The 6,408-nt window shown below is 44.5% G+C and overlaps 1 pseudogene; it reads right to left on the bottom strand.

The window, feature by feature from the left end:
- Nucleotides 1–283: 283 nt before the first annotated feature.
- Nucleotides 284–672, bottom strand: LOC123326634 (annotated as a pseudogene).
- Nucleotides 673–6,408: the final 5,736 nt, after the last annotated feature.

The raw sequence follows: 6,408 nt of genomic DNA, 5'->3' as shown, positions 1-6,408 counted from the left end.
AGATGAGTGTCACTTCTGGGCAAAGGTGAGTAGGAGAAAGGAGTGCCTTCTCTAGTCTGGCTCATTTCCTATCAGGGAGCTGAGTAGAAATGACTCTCATGCCCCAGGGAGGGTGGAGCCCCAAGAGGGAAAGAACCTGAGTCAGAACCGGTTCTACATTCTTTTTTTTTTTCATTTATGCATTTTTATTTGCTAATGTTTATATCAGTACACTAAAACTAAATTTTAGAGACACTGGATATCATTAGTTTGGATACCATTAGTGTATTATAAAAGGGAGACATGAAAATTATTTACATGATGAAAGATTTCACAACTTCACTGGAATGGGCAGCTTCACTTCATGCCATTTTAATAATGATTTCAGTCCACATACTCCCCGAGAATATCACCATCTCTAAATAAGAAATAATTCTTGTCATTCTAGAACTACTTTAGTGCCCCCATATTCTGGGAGAAGAACTTTATCTCCAACTTTCACACTAACTGGTTAAATCTCTCCACCCTTTCCTTTAGAGCCTATCCAACAGCTACTACTGTTGCTTGCAACACTTCTACTTGAGATTTTTTTGGAAGCATAATACCTCCTTTGGTTACAGTTTCAGCTGCATTCCTTTCAACTAAAACTCGGTCAAAGAGGGGAGGAAACTTTCTGAACGCCTGCCCTGCCATGACTCTGGCCGCCGCAGTTCAGACTCTGCTCTGGAGCTGCGCCCCCCCCCCCCCCCCGCAAGGAGACCCGCAGTCCAACCCTCGGGCTATTCGAACATCCGGTTCTACATTCTATCTGAATAAGAAATCAACTTTTGTCTGAAAACATGGAGACGCATCTGATAAGGCAGCTAGCATAACCCTAAGACAGCGGTCAAAATCAGATTTCACCAAAATCTAAATATATAAACACAGAGCCCGTCACCTTGCCTGGGCCCCTCTAGGCACTCAATAAATGTGCATTGGGTAAATGAATACATGAATCTAAAGTGTATGATTAATGGTATATACTTCGTTGAATGGAAGTTAGGAAATTTTAATAAACAATTTTTAGGGGTGCCTGGGTGGCTCAGTCATTAAGCATCTGCCTTTGGCTCAGGTCATGATCTCAGGGTCCTGGGATTGAGCCCCGCATGGGGCTCCCTGCTCCACGGGAAGCCTGCTTCTCCCTCTCCCGCTCCCCCTGCTGTGTTCCCTCTCTCGCTGTGTCTCTCTCAGTCAAACAAATAAAATCTTTTTAAAAAAATAAATAATTTTTAGGATGTGGAGGGTGTTTTAATACCCGCTGAGCGCTGGTCCTCCAGCGGCACGTAAGAATGAGGGAAATGGGTTGTAGCTGGTACAGAGAAAAAAGCCACACCCCGAAATAGATTTCTTAGTCTAAGAAGGTCATTTTTATGCCTGGAGAGTTCTGAAAACAGACTAATGAGTCTCTCGTATCAGGTGAATTGAGGGTTCTTGGCTGGCTCCTGGGTAGACGGAGGGCCTCATGCGGACCCTGTGTAGCAGCCTGGAAATGCTGCTTCCTAGAACCTCGGGGCTGGAGGTTGCCAAGTTCCTGAACAGTCCTGCGTGTCATAGACAAGGCACAGACAAGCCACAGCTTGGTGATGCAGGCAACTCACCCAGGGTCTCTCTCGGCCGTCCGTGGGTCCACAGCTGGAAGCCGGATAGTGTGGATGAAGGGTGGGGATCATGGGACCCAACTGCCCTGATTTGAATCCTAGTCCCACTCCTTGCAGATTACTTAACTTCCCCATGCCTCTACTTCCTCATCTTTAAAATGGGGGTAATTAGAATAATACCAACCTCACAGGGCAGTTACAAATATGAAATAAGCTAGTATATTGAAAGTGCTCCACATGGGGCCCGGCACACGGTAGGTACTAGGGAAGGGTTAGTGCTTGTCATATCTTTTTTTTTTTTTTAAAGATTTTATTTATTTATTTGAGAGAGAGAATGAGAGACAGAGAGCACGAGAGGGAAGAGGGTCAGAGGGAGAAGCAGACCCCCCGGCCGAGCAGGGAGCCCGATGAGGGACTAGATCCCGGGACTCTAGGATCATGACCTGAGCCGAAGGCAGTCGCTTAACCGACTGAGCCACCCAGGCGCCCGCGCTTGTCATATCTTTACTACTGAGTTCAGATTGCCTTTTCCCCAAGTCAGTGTTCTTAGGCTTCCAGAATGAGGTTGTTAAAATAATGAAAAATGGAGAATGATCATGAAGCAGAGGATGCCAGGAAGTTCTTATACCAGGTTTCCAGAATACACAGCCTGAGAAACCAAAAACTTATCACTGAGGAATAAAGCATATGAATTGATACTTGGCACACATGGAATCATTCATTATGGGAATGGAGAATTCGGGCTTATTCATGGCTCAGGAATGCTCCAATGAGAGTTTAAGTACGCTATTGTTCTTCCGTGTATAGTAAAGGAAAAGAAAATACAGAGAGTGAAAAAGTAATCCTAAATGAGAGAGAGAATAGGAGAAGCAGCCCAGGAAATGAAAGTGGTCAACTGCTTTTCTCTGGTTTGGATGGTAAGCTGCGGAAGACATTGACTGTTACGGATTTTATATTGCAAGCAAGTTTGTCAGGTTTTGGGAATCTTAGAATGTCAGGCTTTTTTAGAACTGCCTAGAATCAGTTAGTGCACATATATCCTCTCATCAAGTTCCCCTGGCCCAACCTTCACTCCAGGGCAGAATTCCTTATTATATCCACGGCAGATGGTCGCCCAACTTCTGCTTGGAGACTCCTTGGTGGGAGCCTCAGGGAGCCGCAGGGCTGCCCACTCCTTACTAGGAAGCTCTAATTGTTACCGAATCCTTCCCTACACTGAGCCAACAATCTGCCTCCCTGGAATGTTGGCCCTTTGCTCCTACATTTATCTTCTGGTGTGCAACATAATACATCTCTTTGCTTTCTCCCTCTTGATGGTGCTACAGTGGAGTTAGACGTCCCCAGGTGGAGCGCTGGCCTTGACATACTTATCTATCGGCCCTCACATAAGTTACTGAAACTCTCATTGCCTTGATTTGTTTTTCTTTAAAGAGGGGCATTGAGTTTTCAGAAGGTTCCTGTGAAGGTCAAAGTAAGTAAGCACAATGTAGACAAAGCATGGAGAAGAGAGTCTGGAACCCAGATGGTATGCTTATGGGACCCCCACCGTCTTCTCTATGTTAAACATCTCCATTTCCTCCAGCTGTTTGCACTTGCTTGGGGGCCAGTTCCTGCCCCTATTCTCATTTGCATCTCTTCAAATATTGGTCTACAAGCTTTATTTCTTCCTTCATTTGTTCCATCTCCATTGGTCCTCGTCCTGGAGAGGCTCATGGTGATGACAGACTCAAGCAAGAAGGGGTGCAGCTGTTCTGGAGTAGGAGGATGATAACTCTGGGGGCTGGGCCATGCTGGTGGGAGGAGGCCTTTGGGGTGCCCAGGAGGAAGTCAAGGTTAAGGGTCAAGGTAGAGGTGGCTCTTCCTGGGTCATGGTGTATGGAGGGAGAAAGAGCCAAAGGGAGAGATTCGAGCTTTGCTCCTAGAATGTTCAAGCCTCCTCCAGGATTGAATGAAGATATTCTGTCCACAAATAAGTGGCTATGACCTTGGAAGATACTTCCTTTATCTTGTGTCCCTCAAGACCTTGAGCTCAGTTAATGAGGTATAAGAGGAGGTTTCTTGCTAAATTGGGTCTTTTTGCCACCCTCAATCTGGGCACTAAAGTGTCATGAAAACGGTCTTAATTTTTGTCCCCCTTTTGCAGCCACACATAGTGATGATGTTACTCATTGACTAAGCTTGTGGTTGACTGAAACCTTTACATTTTCTTCATAAGAACCACTTTTATTTATTTTTTTAAATTTGTTTAAGATTTTATTTTTAGGTAATCTCTACACCCAACACAGGGCTTGAACTCACAACCCCAAGATCAAGAATTGCATGTTCTACCGACTGAGCCAGCCAGGTGCCCCATGAGAACCACTTTTTTTTTTTAAGATTTTATTTATTTATTTGAGAGAGAGAGAGAGTGTGTGCGCACAAGTGGGGGGGATGGGCAGAGGCAGAGGGAGAAGCAGGCTCCTGCCCAGGAGGGAACCCAACACAGGGCTCGATCCCAGGACCCTGGGATCACAACCTGAGCCGAAGGCAGATGCTTAACCAACTGAGCCACCCAGGCACCCCAAGAACCACTTTTAAACAGGTTGTCCCCATCCTGAACATGTATAGCTGATTTTGGAAATCAAACTGGGAAAATGGATAAGAAACTTTACAGTGCCTAGCCAGTTGTAAATGTTAAATAAATGACAGTATTAGTATTATCCTTGTTTGGTTTAATTTTCCTGGTTTCAGAAATCTAGCTTGTTGAGGTTGAGTAGTAATTCTATCGTATCTACACAAACACACACACACACACACACTCACACATACCCTCCCAACTTAGACCTAAGCCCACATTTGACCAGTGTGCTGAGTGTGTCCCAGAAATTAATGTGATGATAGAATCTGATAGACTTCCAATGCACCCATTGGAAGGAATCCTCCCACTCCGTTTCCCTCTTTCCATCCAGAAATATATCCCTCACCAACATCCAACATTTTACAAGAACATTTTGCACTGGTGCAGCATGGTGCCCTCTATTATTCAAATTTAAGCTGCCAATATCTGGGAGGAAGCGCATATGAATCCCCTAAAACCTTAGACTCAATTAGTCAGTGAGCATTAGTGTCCTTGGCTGTGGAGAGAAGGCAGAAGCAGAAGGAGGCAAAGAGGAGACAAACCAGGAAGAAAGGGGCAAACAGGCAGAGCACAGCCTTCATTTACGTTCCACACTTGTCCTGGGAGGAAGTTTTCATGACACGACACAGAGAAAGTGGAGTGAACTGAATGCTGATTCCCTCCTAATTCCTGGTATGACCTTATTTGGAACAAGGGGCTTTGCATATGTAAATACGTTAAGGATCCTGAGATGAGATGATCCTGCGTTATCCAGGGGGACCCTAAATCCAATGACAAGAATCCTTCTAAGAGAGAGACAGAGGGAGCTTTGAGACTCCAGAGAAGGCCATGTGAAGACAGGCAGAGACTAGAGTGACACAGCCAAGGAAGCCAGGGAACGGCTGAGAGCCCCCAGAACAGGAAGAGGCAAGGAAGGATTCCCCCCAGAACTCTCCGAGGACATGTGGTCCTGCTGACACCTCGATTTCAGTTCTTCCAGAACTGTGAGAGAATACATTTCTTTCATGTTAAGTCACCAAGTTTGTGATAATTTGTTACAGCAGTCACAGGAAACTATGACAGAGGGTATTTTCCCTCCCCAGAAAACTCCTCTCAGTCTGAAGGACCTCCCCTGGAGAAGATGTAAACCACCTCTTTGCTCTCTGACAGTCTCACAACCATGAGGAAATAGGATGAGAGGTTTAATATCAAGTGGAAAAACTCAAACAGATGATTAAGGAATTAATCTGTCACAAGTCAGATGATAACATCTAGGTGAGCAAGAGGCATTCCAAGTTCATAACTGTCAAGGCTGGACAGGCTCTGCCAAGTCACTGACAGGTCTGGCCTGAGGGGAAGAAATGCTGCCCTGGTGACTGGTGCTGGCTGCCATCTTGGATCCCAATGAGGCAGGAAGGCGGCCAAGCTGGCTGGAATGAGCATGTGACTGGGAGTCATCCTGGATCTAGGACTTTCCTATTGGCCAGAAAGAGACATTTATCTTCCCTAGTCTTTAGTTCCTGGAATGGAGAAAAAATAATATTTCAGCTCTAAGAATACTTCTGTGGGCTAATCTATTCATGCCTGTAATGCATGTAACTTCTTTTTTTCCCAGTAAAGTCCCTAGTGTGGTTTTTAATAGGGCCATAAATATGGACAGACAATGCTGTCATTTCTAGTCTACATGTGATTTTTTTTTTTTTTGTATTCGTCAGGATAGTCTGGGTTATGCTGTGGTAACAGACACCCCCAAATCTCAGTAGCTTAAAACAATGAAGGTTTCAAATTGTGTCCTTTCAAAATTTCACACGTCAAAATCCTAACCACTGGTACCTCAGAATGTGACCATATTTGAAGATAGGGTCTTTAAGAGGTAAATAAATTAAAATGAGATCATTAGGATGGGCTCTAATCCAGTATGACTACAGCTTTTATAAGAAGAGAAAATTTGGACAGAGACACACACAGAAGGAAAATAGTATGAAGATAAAGAGAGAAGATGGAGATTGGCTGGGAACAGATTCTTCCCTCGTAGCTCTCAGGAGAACCAACACTGCTGATGCTTTGCTCTCAGACCTGTAGCCTCCAGAACCGTGAAAAAATACATTTCTGTTATTTAAGCCATTCAATCTGTAATCTTTTTTTTTTAATTCTTATGTTAATCCCCATACATTACATCATTAGTTTTAGATGAAG

This window comes from Neomonachus schauinslandi, chromosome 14, assembly GCF_002201575.2.
Source record: "Neomonachus schauinslandi chromosome 14, ASM220157v2, whole genome shotgun sequence".
NCBI classification, from domain to species: Eukaryota; Metazoa; Chordata; class Mammalia; order Carnivora; family Phocidae; genus Neomonachus; species Neomonachus schauinslandi.
Note: the sequence above shows the minus strand (reverse complement) of the source record. Positions and strands in the feature narration are given on the sequence as shown.